A 17049-nucleotide genomic window follows, 5' to 3' on the forward strand; every position below is an offset into this window, starting at 1 on the left:
GGTAGTGTTAAGGTGGTATGACCCTGCTGTCAGACAGACGGACCTCTTGGGCATCGTTCCAAGTACTCACCTCCAGACAGACATCGGGACATTTGGAGTCTCTCTGTCTGGCAGTGTTCAAGTCTCCTGTCCAAGCAGCTCTCACCAACTCTCTGTGTACAGTAGCTACAGAGGACCAAATTGTTTTGTCAGGATAATGGCCTTTCTATCTATGTAGCTTCAGATAGTACTTTCCAGCCTGTAACTGCCATACCATCAAATGGGGACGCAAAAGTTCTTGTTATCTGCACTCGTGTAGTTGGTACAAAAATCACTGCCAGCATGCCAGTAAGCATGCAGTTTATGTTGAATTTTTGCACAAGTGCTTAAGGGAGTATTTTTATTTTAGAGTTTGATAGAAAGCATTGTTAACAATTTCTTGAATAGCTCAATGACATGTTCCTTTATTAAAATATGTACTTTTGTTCTTAACCTAGTTTTCTTAAGAGGCTTTAATTCTTCAGCACCTATGTATATTTGGTATTTGCAATATTTAATACTTTTGAATAAATACCGATGGCTGTATTTTGCTTGTCCATAATAAATAGATATTTAATTTTGTCCTTGTGATGTCATTATTGGAAAGATAAATACTTTCACTTGTATGAATGAAATTTCAGTTTCAGTTAATGACAGTTTTGCTGTAAGAGAATCATCAATTTTAGCAGAAAAATCCATAAAAGTTTGGTAGTAGGAATGTTGTGTTTTGCCTCCTTTCAGTTTTCTACTATTATGGGAAGCAAACTCCAGGAGTTCAGAGTGGGGCTCTTTTCTACTTTTTTTCCTCTTATTTCTTCCCACTGTAAGAATTAAATTTTAATGGTTGAGTAAAATATATGAAAATTATAAATAATATGGTACTTGCTAATTCAGAGTATTATTGCTCAAAGTCAAAAATGACCTTTAATAGCTTTTATTTACAAAAGAGGTGGAAAGAATGAAAATTGAGAAATACAAAAGGATAGAGAGAAGACATTAGCCTATCTAACTAAACATTGCTCCAATGCTTGATTCAGCCAGAACTTGTTGACCTTCAAATGGAATTAAACTCTCCAGAAGACAGGAAGGGAAAGCCAGCTATCCACTCACACAAGTTCCCTCCAAGAGGCAGGTCAAGACACTGACTTGAGCTGAAGGTGATTCCTGAGGCCCAACTTTCTTGAACCTACCTTCTTTTTGAAGCTGACTTCCCTCTTGAAGTCCAACTCCTTCTTGAACCCGACTTCCTTCTTGGAGTTGACTTTCTTAGCCCCAGAAATTCAGAGCCTTTTATAGTGGCTTCTTGTCCTTGCCCCTCTTCACAGGGGCCAATCACAGCTTCCAAATTGTCTAGCACTGCCCATAGGGCAGTGTTTGTGGGAACCAGTTCTCACCTTCTGGAGGGGTGAATACTCATCAAAGGGGTTCACAGATTCCTGGTTGATTGAGTTTCTGAGGGTATGAATTCTCTTTAAGTGCTTTGTGAGCTCCTCCACCTAGTTCAAGCTTGTGTTGATTCAATCAAAAGGTAGACAAGGAGAGTTAATCCTATTTTAACAATCCAGTGAGGTACTAAGTAGGGGTACTTAAATTGTTTTTTACCAAAGTATTAAACTCCAACTAGGCAAAGACAATAAGGCATTTCCTTTCACAAGTGTAAACTCAAAGAGAACAAAGAATTCCCTTTTATACTACTCCCCATATCCCTACAGTTCAAGAGGGTGAGAGATCACCAAAACAAAAGGACCGTAAAGTTAGAGCTAGAAGAGACCTTAGAAGCCATTGAGTAGTGCATCCCCTCCCAAAATGCCATTTTGCAAATTAGGAAGCTGAGGCACAGTGAGGTCCTATGAGTTACCTGGGATCACTTTACTATTAAATGTCTGAGCTAAGATTTAATCCCCCATAATCCTGATTCTCTGGTCCAGTTCCCTATCTACCACTGTACTCTGCTGCCTTTAAAGGTTATAAGTAACTGAGCTTCAGCTTTACTCACCAACTTATTTTTCCAAAAGTCATTCAGAACTGCATTTTATATACAAACAGTGTGGAGGGGCTTTCACAACTAGTAATCCTTTCAGCAAACATGCACTTCCTTCTTGTGAGGCAACAGACTTTTCTATGTAACTATTCAACTTTCATAGCTTCACTCATGTTCATTTAACCTGATTTTTCTTTTCCCCTTTGAGGATGTAGCTGATCAGTTGTGGGGAGAATCTTCTTGCAGACAGATACTTCTATAAGCCCTTTAAAGACTTCATGTTGTTTATTAGCGTTCCCCAAATGACCTTAGAAATGGCACTAAAGGCCAGGGACAGTCATTCATTGATGGAGTTTCAGAGTGGGAGAAACTGAAAAGTTCTTTGGGCTGTTTACTAAGCTCATTGGATTGAAGAAACTAGAACTTCCTCCAAGCCACCACTGCCATTCAGGGGGGAATTCACTTTTGTCTCTGGCAAATCAAAATCAAATCTAATGAACTGATATTCTTCCACCAGAGGGCACCAATGGCCCAATTCATTGAGCAACATCTGGGGAAGAGATAGTTAACCAAATCCAAATAGGTAGTACATTTAACCAGCCCAAGGTTATTTATGTGTAACACTTCTCGGGTTCTTGTCTGCATTTAAATGTTCTTATTTGCTTTGAAGAATCTCGTTTGTGTTTGTGAGATTTCCACTTATTTCTCCATCTCTAGGCAACTTCACAATAGCAGGTTTTAAAAATGAAAAGCCTGACTATTTCAGTGCCTTTCCCCCTAGTTTATGCACATGAGCAATACTGCTCTACAGTTTCCTTTGTTTCCCTTCACATACACATTCTCCTTCCCTCCTTGCCAACACAGTAGGTAGAGGAAAGGTCCTATTTGAGCCAGAGTTTGCTGTCACTGAAAACTCTCTTAAACCTTGTCTCATATGAGATTTGGGGGGGGGGGGCGAAATCCGTCATACTGATTGGTAGATATCTTATTCTTTGGGAAAGAATCCATTTTCCTTTCTGAAAGTGGACAAATGTTCTTAACCTGGCATTTTTGTGGGTGGATTGCCAGGGACTATAAACTTATTTTAAAAAATACTTCATCATTTCAACATCATTGATTTCTTTGGTAATTTCTTTTTCTTTTTTTTAAATTTTTGAAACATTTATTAATATTCATTTTTAACATGGTTACATGATTCATGCTCCTACTTTCCCCTTTCCCCCCTCCCCTCCCCCCCGCTCTCCCCCCACCCATGGCCGACGCACATTTCCACTGATTTTAACATGTGTCCTTGATCAAAACCTATTTCCAAATTGTTGATTGTTGCATTGGTGTGGTAGTTTTGAGTCTACATCCCCAATCATGTCTGCCTCAACCCATGTGTTCAAGCAGTTGTTTTTCTTATGTTTCCTTTCCTGCAGTCCTTCCTCTGAATGTGGGTAGCGTTCTTTACCATAAATCCCTCAGAACTGTCCTGTGTCATTGCTTTCTTCTGGTACAGAAGTCCATTACATTCGATTTTACCATAGTATATCAGTCTCTGTGTACAATGTTCTTCTGGCTCTGCTCCTTTTACTCTGCATCAGTTCCTGGAGGTCTTTCCAGTTCACATGGAATTCCTCCAGTTTATTATTCCTTTTAGCACAATAGTATTCCATCGCCAGCATGTACCACAGGTTGTTCAGCCATTCCCCAATTGAAGGACATACCCTTCTTTTCCAGTTTTTTGCCACCACAAAAAGCGCAGCTATAAATATTTTTGTACAAGTCTGTTTATTTATGATCTCTTTGGGGTACAAACCCAACAATGCTATGGCTGGATCGAAGGGCAGGCATTCTTTTATAGCCCTTTGAGCATAGTTCCAAATTTTGGTAATTTCTTGTATTTACTTTTATGCATTTAAAAACGTTTGGAGAGACTTCAGATTGCCAAGAGTCCACAAAAGAAAAGGAATGATCCCAGCACAAGCGCTTCTAAAAAGTCATGTAATACATATATCATATGCAAATGTCATTCATCTTTGTTTCCTCCTATAGCTTCTTTCCATAAATATTTTTTAAATGAATGTTAATGTTGCGTGGTTGGTATGTGTGGATATCGTGCCTTCTGATCATTTCCTCTTACCCTCTGGGGAAGGAAAGGTAGTTCATTTCAACATCTTGTACTCAGTGGTGGTCAAGCCAAGAGAAAAGATGAAGGGAGTTTAGTTCACTAGCTTGCATCCACAAATGCACATGTCTATAATAAACACCTTGCAGAAGTTAATCCAGAAAAAAGACTATCCATTGAATTGGTACCATTCCAGTTGTCCCACCAGTCCCAAAGCTAGACCTCATCCCCTTTTCGTCTGGAGTCCTGCCTCCGGGGTCTCCTATCTCCAATCCATTATCCATACAACTGTCAGATATTTCTAAAGCAAATGTCTGAGCACTCCCCTGTTTGAAGAGCTTCAGGGGCTCCCAGTTGTCTTTAAGATAAAATAACAAATTCCATTATTTCCAACCTGTCTTCTTAGACATTACAGACTACTATTGATCACATTAATCATTCTTGCCGAATTAGCCTACTTGATCCTTATATGCGAAGTTCCATTCCCTGTTTCTATTTCTTCACACAGGCTCTCCTCACTAATTCCCTGCTATATCTAAGGGTCTACTTCAGTGATTCCCAAAGTGGGTGCCACCACTCCCTGGTGGGTGCTGCAGCGATCCAGGGGAGCGGTGATGGCCATACTTTTTTTTGGTATTACATTCTATTGTGAGTTCAGTAAATAGTTTTTAATAATTTAATAATATTTTAATTTCCAGGGGGTGCAAAGTAATATTTTTTCTGGAAAGGGGGTGGTAGGCCAAAAAAGTTTGGGAACCACTGGTTTACTTCATTGCCACCTCTAAGAGGCCTCCTGTGATTTCACTAGTCATCAATTCTCCCACTCCCCAAATTAGTGTTTTGTTTGGCATATGTTTTGTATTGGCTTATTTCTGCATGTGTTGTTCTCCTAATGCAGAATTTAGCTCCTTATGAGCAAGAACTGTTTTCTTTTTTGTGTTCCTAGCACCTAGCAGTTCCTGGGACATTTAACTGAATCTCTGGGATGAGCTTTTAAGCGAAGAATAAAAGACAATAGGGTGGGAACTGGACCTGTGGTTTCATTGGTATAGAGAATTCCAGGTGAGGAAACTCCTACTGCCAGAACAATTGGTCACCTCTGCCAGTCGTGTTTTCCTAGAGCATTGAGAGAAGAGGTAGGTGACTTAGGGTCACAGTCACTACAGGTCAGAGGTGGAACTCAGACCCAGCTTTCCTGGCTTAAAAGGCAGGAGTTTGTCCATTAGGCCACAGCACATCTCAGAAACGAAGGTCACCTTAGGGAAATGAGACGAGTGAGAAATAAGCTTCACAAACTTTTGCTAGTTTGTCTGTTTTTCTGATTCTTGGAAAATTAAACATGAGGTATGGCTAGGTGGACCCATAAATATCGAATAAAAAAAGGTTTAGTAAATGATATTGAGCCTCCTCTCTAAACTTCCATCTTTTCCTGTCTGTGGCTTCTTCCCTGAGGTCTGCAGGGATGATGGTGTCTCCATCCTTGACCCTCACCAAGTCCTACCATCCCAGGAGGTAGCCTCATTTGTCCACCCTTCTCAGCTAAAAAGCTGCCTGCACTCCTTGTCTCCACTTACCCTCTCACTCTTCTAGCCATCTAGCTGACAACCTTGTCATTCAAGTCCCAAGGGAGGAGGCATTTCCTGTACCACTGGACGGCCAGAGCCTTGAGGTCACACAGCCCTGAGGGTCAGACGTGGATTCTTGGATTCAGGCCCCTTGGCCAGCCCTCTACTATGCCAGGCTATAAGAAGCACTTAACAGGCACATGATAAAACACTTGATTACCTTAGGATGCAGTGAGCTTCCCGTCTCTGGAAGCTGAAAGGGGCAGCCAGGTGGCTCAGTGGATAGAAAGCCAGGCCTGGAATCAGGAGGTCCTGGGTTCAAATCTTACCTCAGACACTTCCCTGGCTGTGTGACCCTGGTAAGTCACTTAATCCCCATTGCCTAGCTCTTGAAACCAAAGTTAAGGTTTAAAAGAAATGAGAATTTAAGCAGTGGCTCCTGTCATGGCTACTGCACAGGCACACTGGATGGCAATTTGGGTTGGCTTTTTAAGGCTTTGAGAGTCAGTGAAGGCAGGATTGGGGAAAGAGCCCTGGCCTCTTTGGCCCTTCCATAGGACAGCCAGAGCAGATCCCTGGTATTCCTTCCCCAACTCGGGGCTTACATTTTAGCCCAGATGCATGGAAATGGGAGAAAGGAGACGTCACGACTGCCTTTCCCAGGAGGCCCCTTCCTTGTTCTGGCTCCCAGCAGTTGACAAAATCTAGCTGAGTTTAGTCTCTTAACAGCCAGTGGGGACCCTGCCTCTAACTCCAGCGCTAAACAACTAATTTTCCAGCCCAGCTGTTCAGCCACACTGATTTAAGTTGAAATGCATTCTTTGGAAACCTTGGAGGAGCTCTCAGGCAACCTCCCACTGAACTCCACCCCTTTCAAAATCCCAGCTGAAGCTGGGCATGCTGGGAGATGGCAGATTAAGGGAGAGCGTGCCAGAGACCCTCCTCAGACCGCCAGTCCGGCTCACCTCGGCCTTCAGAGCCTTGGGAGAGGCCCCTGCCTGGGCCTGGGGAAGCAGGAATGTCTTTGCATCTCATCTACCTGCACCCTGTGGGATTTCGCATTTTCAGATCCCTTTACTTCTCTGGACTGGGAATGCACCGCAACTTTAAAAATAGTGCCTTTGATCTCCTGCTTACGGCAGTGGGATTGTCAAGTGTGGGGGAGGTGAGCAGGGCTTTGCAAGCCAACCCTTTGATGTGGAGGAGCTGAAAAATCTGAGCTGAAGAATTTGCTGCAAATGTTAAACATTAACATGTCTGGAAAGAGGCAAAAGAAAGCAGAGCTGTTCAGCCTCCTTCCCTCCTCCCTTGTATATTCAGCCTTTGTCCCGGGGAGCTTGGGGAGAGCTCTGTGTTGGCCTTGGAAATAGTTGCTCTACACCCCCCCCCCCCCAAAAAAAAATCCTATCCCCACCCTTTCTTAGCAGTTGTCAGCCATCCAGCCAGGCCAACTGGAGGCTGCCAGCGATGGAGTGGAAAGATGGCCGACCTGCAAGGCAGCTAAGGTGACCTTGGGGGTCAGCTCACCTCCTTCCTCAGTGAGCAGGGGGAGATCAGTGAGGCCATGCTTTGTCTGGTGTCACCCTGGCCCGAGGCTTGTGCAGGAAGGAAGGGCCTCCCCCTTGCTGGGCCGGTGCCCCAGGCCTGCCCAGCCGTTTAGTGAGCAGCCATGGATGGCCAAGTCAGAACAGGGCGTGCATGCAAAGGGCTCACACTGTGCTTTGGGCCTGGGTGAGGGAGGATGGTGGGGCCTCATGGCTGTGGATCCTGGGTTTTCTGTTTGTTTTGTATATTCCTGAGCTCCCAGGAATGCATATTGTGGATGGGATAAACTGAGTTCCAACCTTGTGGCCCTTGAAGGGCCGTCGCCTCCCCAGAGGTTTGGCCATGACGTTAGAGTGGGCCAGCCCTGAAGAGGGACCTATTTGACTCCCCAAGGCGGGGAGTGGCTTCAGCAGCTGACAGCCTATCCTGCAAGCCCCTTCAAGTTGACTTGGCCCGGAGGTATGCTGGCTCACTGATATGGAGGAGAGATCTGCTGTCCAATTGGTACTGGAGACATTGATTGATGATTGATGAGGAGGAGGGTCAATCAGATTGGGGTTTGTGAGCAATAGTGCCAGAAAGACACCTTCTCCCACAAAAAGTAATCTCAGAGACCTTGCTGGGGAGGAGTAGCTAGCCAGCCACTGGGGAGCCAAGCTGCCATTGTAAGTGGGGATCGGGGGGCCTCAAGCCTGTACCCTACAAAGGGTCTCACTTGATTATCAAACCATAGATCAATGTAAGATTCCTGTCCTGCCCTCGTCTGAGATTAAATTTGAAGGCTGCCTTGAATAAACAAATGAATGAAAAGGTATTTATTAAATGTTTACCATGTTCTGAGCACTGTACTCACCCACTAAGACAGTGATGGCAAACCCATGACACACGTGTTAGCACTGACACACGTAGCCATCTTTGATGACACGTGGCCACATGCCGAGGATGAAGCATTTGCTGTAGTGTGGTATAGGCACTCTGTGCACTAGAGATGACAATTCTACCTCTATTAATTTACCTATTTTTATTTATTAAATACAGTGATATATTATAATTATACATTTTTGTTATTTAAACTATAAATATCGTGAAATTATGTTTTTTTTTCTAGAAGTGACACACCACTTGAGTTATGCTCGTTTTTTTGGCAAATTTTGACACACTAAGCTCAAAAGCTTGCCCATCACTGCACTAGGAAAACTAATGGGAGACACATTCTACCCACCAACAGCCAGATGCTAGCAGGAGAAGGCAATGGATCTAGGAGCCGGGGTAGGGTAGGAAATCTCGGGGATGGCAGACGGAGAAATATAGCCAAATGAGGTGTCCGCAGTCAAACAGGAATGACCAGGCCTGGATTCAGAATCTGACTCCAAGGCCCTAGCAGGTTAGTCATTCAGCCTTTACGAAGCACCTCCTATGTACCTGGCACTGTGCTAAAGCACTGGGACACAGAGGGGGAAAGAATTCCCCAGACACAGCATCTGCCTTCCAGGAGCTCCTGTTCCAAGAGGGGAGACAACAGACAAAAAAACTGAGCCTCCAAGATAGGTCTAGTGCAATGGGAAGTCATCTTAGAGGGAAAGCTGTAGGGAAGGGGAAATTGGTATAAAGGAGAACCTGGGGATGTGAGGAGGCGTGAAGGAATCCAAGAAAACCAGGAGGCAGAGATGAGGAGGGGGTGCTTTGCAGGCAGAGGGAAATCAGTGAAAACACAAAATATGTGTATGTGTATGTGTGCACATGTGTGTGTTTACATGTGTTTTTAGACAAATAGAGGAGTGTGCTACAGCTGAAACTAGACCAGAGAGAGGGAGAATTCCCTTTTATGAGGAATTTTCAAAATGGGGCCTATGGGGGGCAAGCTAGGTGACTCGGAGGATAGAGCACCAGACCTAGAAACAGGAGGTCTTAGGTTCAAATGTGGCCTCAGACACTTCCTAGCTTTGTGACCCTGGGCAAGTCACTTAACTTCAGTTGCTTAGCCCTTACTGCTCCTTTGCCATGGTTACTTAATGATTTTGACAGAAGTTAAGAGTTAAAAAAACCAAACAAACTGGACTAACAGATGCATGGAGGCAGGGGCCTGGGTGGAATTACCCCCTAAGCTGAAAGTAACTTTATTAAAATGTCATTGCAAGAGGCAACTAGGTGGTTCAGTGGATTAAGATCCAGACCTAGGGACTGGAGGTCCAGGTTCAAATGTGGTCTCAAACATTTCCTAGCTGTGTGACCCTGGGCAAGTCACTTAACTCCCACTGCATGAAGCTCTTCTGACTTGGAACCAATACATTATTGAACCTAAGACATGATAAGAGTACTAAGGGGAAAAAAAGTCATGTTATTGGACAAAGCATGATGCAGGGGGATCCAGGGGTCAGAGGACAAAGAATCTGCTCTGAATGCTTGTATTTTCTTCACTGCTACAGTTTATTCGTTGGCAACACCTTTCCCATGCTCTCATCTTTCCTGACCTCTTTGTTACCATGATTGTTTTTGTTTAATCAACTTTATATTTGAAGAAAAGGGAATCTAACAAATATAGATGCTCTTATATGCCAAATCTCTTTCCTGGCTGCTGGCTCCCCTGAGCCCCTGTGTTCTATGTGAGTACTCTATAGGGGCTGCTTTGATCTGCCTCAGATGCTCCCAAAGGGCTAGTCACTGGCACAGTTTAAATATTTACCACCAAGCTGGTCCCCACACACCCCTGTAGGCCCATTCCTTTAATTAAAGATTCAATGCGAGGGTGGTGTTATGCTGGGCAGGGAAGGAGAGGCAGCACTGAGAGCTTGGTCCCTTTAGGGGAATTGGGCTTTGATTTTTCTCTCTTTTTCTCCCCCTTCTCAAGAGTTTTGAAATTCCTGTTCTTTCAGAGTCCACATTGAAAACTGATTTAAAAGAAAAAGGTCTAAGCTCCAAACTAGCTTTGTGACCTTGGGCAAGTCACTTCCCCTCCTCATTCTTACTGTCTCCATTTGCAAAGGCAGGAAATAAGATCAGAAACTAAAAACTAAAAGGGATCTTGAAGGTCATTAAGTCTAACTCTTTCCTTTCAGAGATGAGGAAGTTGAAGCTCAGAGAAGTTACCTTGCCCAAGGTCATACTGTCTGAGACAAAATTTGAACCCATGTCTTCCTGATGTTATGCCCAGTTTCTTTGTCCACTACACCATGCACTTTTGTTGTGAGAAATCACTTTGCAAAGTACTATGTAAGTGTAAGCTATTTTTATTATCTTTCAAATTAGGAAAGATCCATATGATCACAAGTGCTGTTTGGAAGGGACCTCAGAGGTGTTATAAGGAAAAGGTAAGTTTAGGTTTGCTGAACACAGTGTTATGAGACCAGCAGAAGAGTGAATTCTGGAATCTTGGAAAGAAGGGTTAAGCTGAAAAAAACTTCAAGGATGGTTAGGCAGTCTGCCTCTCTCTGGATTTGATCCTGGAGGGTGTGGATGCCAAGTCCTGAGAGTTTGACCCAATCCTGTGTTACTGCTGTGTGGTGGTTTGGTGCTGTGTGTCCTGAAGAAGATCTGTGGAAGCTGTCTCTGTCCTGTGTCATCTGCAGCTCACTGTAAGGTAAGGTCCAAGTCCATCTGGGCTTAGGATTTGTCCCTGGATCCCTGCCTTGATCTGGTATTTGCCTGTATCTCCCATAACACTAAGAGGGTTAGGGCAGACTAGACAGGGACTGGGATTACAGCTTAGTATGTCAGGGAGACAGTGTAAGACCTTAACTCTAAGAATCCTTCATGTGAAGGCTTTTAGATTTTGGGGTACTTTAGTTATTTCAGTGTTAGGATTTCCCTTTACCCTCTCAACCTTTCTTTACTTTAATAAAATACATTCCCAGTTACTGTGTTTTATCTTTGTATTGGTCCCAGACCAGGCTTTGCTTAGACTGGGTTCTGCTGGCCTTCACAAACCACAGTTAACCTGATATTGGCCCAATACTAACCATCATATCCTATCCCCAATACCACCCTATTACAGAGGCAATCGAGGAAAGCTATCCCTGAATGAAAATCTCTCCTATAATGTGCCCTACAAATGATCATCTGCCTTTTGCCTAAGAACCTTCATCTTTTGCTTGAAGACCTCCATCAAAGGGAACTCACACCCTTTAAGGCAACCCATTCTGCTTTTTGGCTCCAATTGTTAGGAAGCTTTTCCTTCCATCCCTTCTCCTCAAATTCAAGGATCATAGATTTAGAGTTAGAAGGGACCTCAAAGACCATCTAGTCCAACTGCCTCATTTTACAAATAAGGAACTAGGATGTAGAAAGAATAGTTGACTAGGACAGCTGAAGGATTAGATTTATAAAATCATGAAGGCAGTAGGAAGTAGAAGAGGAGATATTTGAATCTGGAACATTTGAACATTAAAACCTCTGGTTCTAAATCATGCTATACCTGTGACCTCTGGGCTTATTTCTTAGGATTCCTTTAGTGCCTGAGACCCATGCCTTACAATCAATATTTATTAAATGCCTACTATGTACCATACACTGTGCTATGCACTAAAGGAACAGCTTAAGTTTGCAGTTATGGTGATTGAATTTTTAGTACAAATTAGTTGTTACTTTGGTCAAGTCACTTGCTTTCTGGGCTCCAATTTTTAGCACAGTGCCTAGCACATAGCAACCACTGAACTAACATTTGTTAATTTGTCAATTTGATTCAGACTTCCATTTCATCATTTGTAAAATAAGGGTAATAATACCTGCCCTCCTGACCTCCCAGAGCTAATGGGAGAACAAATTGAGACTGTAAATGTTAAATCACATTGAAAATGTCAAATATGCAAACAATTCTGAGGTATCACCTCACACCTATCAGATTGGCCAATATGACAGTAAAGGAAAATGATAAATGTTGAAGGGGATGCGGCAAAATTGGGACACTAATACATTGTAGGTAGAGTTGTGAACTAATCCAACTATTCTGGAGGTGTAAAGGGTAAATTTATGGTTAAACTGAATATTTAAGAGTATGGTTGCCAGGAATTAAGTACTAAATTCCAAATGAAAGACTCAAGTCAAAATGACTTTTATGGTAGTTTATTTACAAAAGAGTGAAAGTAAGGAAAATGAGAGAGAGATAATTACTCTGGCTTGGTCCGAACCAGGCAGGGCATCAGAGGCCCCAGCAAAGTAGGGCACAGAGGTTAATTAAACTTCTAGTTAATTAAACTCTAAGACGAGGGGCCTCTCCAGAGGCTAGTGCCTCCAGAAAAGCCAAGGAAAGGGAGTCAGCCTTTTTATTCACCCACATGGCAGTCCAAAGGGAAGCAGTCCGAGGTCTCAAGTCTGAGCTCCTCCAGGGCCAAGTTCAAAGAAGAAAAAAAACCTCCTCACAGGAAGTTACCACCATATTTAAAGACAGTTCTTTGTGTCACTTCCTGTGTCTTCCTTCCAGTTTTACGTGGACCAATGGCAGCTTTAACTTTGCTTCAGACTGCCCAGGGGGCAGTCAGTTGTTTTTGATTTGTCACTCACTAGCACACGTGGGTCATAGACCTCCCTCCCCCACTTAAGGATTAAGTGGGGGTGTATACATTCCTGGTGGCTAAAATCTAAAGGATAAATAGGGGAGAGTTAATCCCATCTTCACAGAGGACAATTTGGAACTATGCCCAAATGGCTATAAAACTGTATATACCCTTTGATCCTTTAAGACCACTCCTGGGTCTGTATCCCAGAGAGATCATAAAACAGGGAAAGAACCTACTTGTATAAAAATATTTCTAGTAGTCCTTTTTGTAGTGGCCAAGAATTGGAAATCAAGGGGATGTCCTTCAATTGGGGAATAGCTGAACAAATTGTGGTATATGATGGTGATGAAATACTATAGTGCTATAAGAAATGATAAGCTAGATGATTTCAGAAAAAGCTGGAAAGATCTGTGGGAACTGATGCAGAGTGAAACAAGCAGAACTTGGAGAAGAACACTGTACATGATAATAGCAATATCGTACAATAATCAGTTGTGATAGACTTGGCTACTCTCAGCAATACAACGATCTGAGGCAATTCTGAAGAACTTATGCCGAAGAATGCTATCCACCCCCAGAGAAAGAACTGTGGAGTCAGAATGCAGATGAAAGCACATGATTTTTCACATTAGTTTATTTTTGTTTTTAGTTTGGGATTTTGGTTTTATATGAGTATTCTCTTACAACAGTGACCAGTATGGAAGTTATGTTTTGCCTGATAATACATGTATAACCCAGATCAAATTGCTTACCATCTCCAGGAGGAGGGGAGGAACAGAGGGAGGGAGAGAATTTGGATCTTATAATTTCAATAAATATATATTGAAAATTGTTATTACATGGAATTGGGAAAATAAAATATCCAAAAAAATTAAATGTCCCTTTCAAAGGTAGTGGACTATTTCATCAATACATGTGTAGGCATTGATATAGGCCTAAAATTAACAGTAATTAGAGCTGACATTTCTATCTTGCTTCATGCTTTATAAAGCCCTTTTCATCTATCATTGCTTTTCTTCCTCATGAAAATCCCATGAAGTAGGTAATGTGAGTCTTATTAGTCCATTTTATAGATAAAAACAGATCCAGAGAGATTAAGCATTTTTCCTGGGAGTAGTTACCAACTATTAAATGGCAGAACCAAAATTTGAAACTCACTCCAGAATCTAGTACTCTTTCTATTATACCTCAGTGGATAAAGCCCTGGACCTGGAGCCAGAAGGATGCCTCATATATTTACTAGCTCTGTGACCTGGGCAAGTCACTTAACCATGTCTGCCTTGGTTTCCTCATCTGGAAAAATTAGTTGTAAAATGAAATAGCAAACCACTCCAGTATCTTTGCCAAATTGGGTTCATAAAGAATTGAACAAAACTGAACACAACAATAAATGCCTCAAATTGTTGTCTGTATAACTGAGAGTCTCCCATTTCCTCATTCATTGCCTAAGAGACTCCACATGATCCTTAAAGTCTAATTAGAGCAGAGATTCTTAACCTTTTTGCATGTTATTAGACCCCTGTGGAAATCTGGGGAAGCCAATAGGCTCCTTGGAATAATGTTTTTAAGTGTATAAAATAAAATACGTAGAATTACAAAGGAAACCCAAAGTTAGTGATGTATAGCTAATAAAAATATTAGTGATAGCTAAGATCTACACAGTTTAATAGCAAGGATAAAAAATAATTAGTATCAATAATAATCAATAATTAAATAATAATTATTAATATGATAGCTAAAATCTACACTACCCAAAAGTTTTTGTTCACTTCAAAGCTATTAAAGCTATTGTTGTAGTTCTAAGCTTAAAAATTTTATAGCTTAAAATTGCACTGACTTTTGAGACACGTGTTTTGAGGTTTGCAAGGAATTTTCATGTATTAAGTAATTTAATTAAGTAGTTTAATTACATGTGTTCAGTCATTTAATCCTCACAATAACCCTGTGATTTAAAACAAACAAACGAACAAACTCACGGACCTAGGTTAAGATCTATTGCATTAGAGGAAAGGTGTGATCAGAGAATGTAATGGCACAGGGGATCTAGTGAAGCCATCCAGTCAAAGTCTCCCCAGCCTGTTCATGCTGTTGCTTCATTAGCTCACTTTCTGCTGTCCCACCTGGGAGCTCAGGAAGCAATCTCCAAACACAAGTTCTCGGAGTCACAACTATTTCTCTTCAATATCTATTGATGTAAACTACCCAGCAGTGCAGTCTGCAGTTGGCTGTTTAAGGTGTGTAAACAATAGTGCTACGGCTTGAGGGACTCACAGTACAAGCTCTCTCCAGAAAAGGTGAATTACAGGTTCAAAACCAGTATTATGACATTTAAGCAGCTTAACTTGGACTTAAACATTGATTGATCTCTTCTGGGTCTAGCTTCTGTGGTCCCGATTCTTCTACGACCAGTCCAAGGCTCTCTTACCTCTTTGCTCCCTGGCAAAACTGGCCATCAGATCCAACCCCTGAGTTTCAGGTTGAAATCACCTAAATCTGTCTTAAATCCAACCTTAGTCACTTAGGAGAATGGAGGATCCCTCTGTTCTCCTTCCACCCAGGCATTATCCTTTACTGGTCCATATCTGTGGGCTCAGGGTCATTCACATTCTGGGAGGAAGTATTTAAAAAGAAGCCCGTGCCAAGCTAGACCCTCTGCCTCAGTGTCAAGCCCACGCACCTCAGAGTCTTCCCATGGCTAATGTCTGCTAATGTTGCTCCTAGGCAGGATTCCTTCCTTGGCCTTCCCACCTGCTCTCACCCCTGATGATTGCTTCTCTTTCAACACCTGATTTTCCATAGCCAGCCTGTTCTACTACTGTCCATGGTCCTGAAGTGATGCCCTTACAGGCTGTGCTCAGGACCTAACCATCTTCTCTTTTTGCTTGTTACTCAGCTCCAAAGTCAATGTCTAAAGGCCACTTTTCCATTTCATTTGTTCTGAAGTTGGTCAGAGTTACACTTAGATGCCATGTGTGCAAGAATGGACTCTTTCCTCACTATTATTGCATAATTTGGAATTATGCAAAGAAACCGATTTATACCCTTTGACCCAGACATTTCACTTCAAGGCATATGTCCCAAGGATGTAAATGGCAAAAAGAAAGACTTTATACTTATCAAAATATGTATATAGGTATAGAGATATACACACTATATACATATAATTTATATGTATGTATATACACACCCACACATATATATGCATATAAATTTTATTTTACTTATTCATGGCAGACAGTGTTCTAAAAGAGAAGCTGGATGACCATTTAGCCAGAGATGATGTTGGGGGGATTAATGCTTTAATTATGAAATGGATTAGATGAGGAAAAGGTCGTAGACTGCATGAGCTCTGAGGGCCTTTCTTAGTATATAATTCTATTTTTTAATCTGTGGCCATATTGGCGAACCCATGGCACGTGTGCCAGAGGGGGCTGCTCCCCTCCCCCTCTTCACATATGCCTGAGGACATTTCTCACATCACCCACCCCTCTGCCCAGCAGCCCAATGAGAGCACTTCCTCCCCTTTCTGGGGTAAGGGGGTGGTTCACACGCGGCATGAGGGTTGCAGTTTGGGCACTTGGTTTCTAAAAGGTTTGCCATCACTGTTCTATGGGCTTTTGCTCAATGCACTATTGTGGGCTGCCTTATGAGGTAGCCAAGCTTCTTATCTCTGGAAGTAGAATCATAGACCATTATAGTTGGAAGGGATCCTTTTCATATTCAGTTTTCCCATTTTATAACTGAGACTCAAAATCAAAGTGGCTTTCTTGCCCAAGATCACCTACAGTAGCAGAATCCAGGCCATCTCACTCCATGTTCAGCACTCACATTCAAGGAGAAATTGTATAACACTTTTCAGAGATAATATAGAGAGTATTCCTGCTCAGGGCAGGGGTTGTCCTTGAGTGATCTCTGAGGTCTCCTGGCAACTGTAAGATTCTGCAATTCCATGTTCAGAGGAAGGCAGAGGGAAGGCGACATTCTCTGTGTTTGAATGAGGTAGTCCCAAGCATGTGTGTCAAATTGAGTGAGTGGACTTTAGAGAGTCTGGCCTTTGCAAGTCCATAAAGACTTTTTATGATAGAAATAACTACCTCTCCTCTATCATAAAGCATGCATCAGAGAACCCAGCCACCTAGGTAAGGAAGCTTCTGTTCCTTCTCTCCATTTTGCCAGGTGCTGGAAGAGTTGACCTTTTCTAATGAGCACAGGGCTATTGATGTTAGCATATAGATTCCATGAATTAAAAGATAATATTTGTCAATCCTTGTCACTTAATATCTTTGTCTTTTCCCCTTATCCCTTCTTATGCCTGTCTTTTCCCCTTCCTTTCCACAG

This window comes from Gracilinanus agilis, chromosome 4 (genome assembly GCF_016433145.1).
Source record: "Gracilinanus agilis isolate LMUSP501 chromosome 4, AgileGrace, whole genome shotgun sequence".
NCBI classification, from domain to species: Eukaryota; Metazoa; Chordata; class Mammalia; order Didelphimorphia; family Didelphidae; genus Gracilinanus; species Gracilinanus agilis.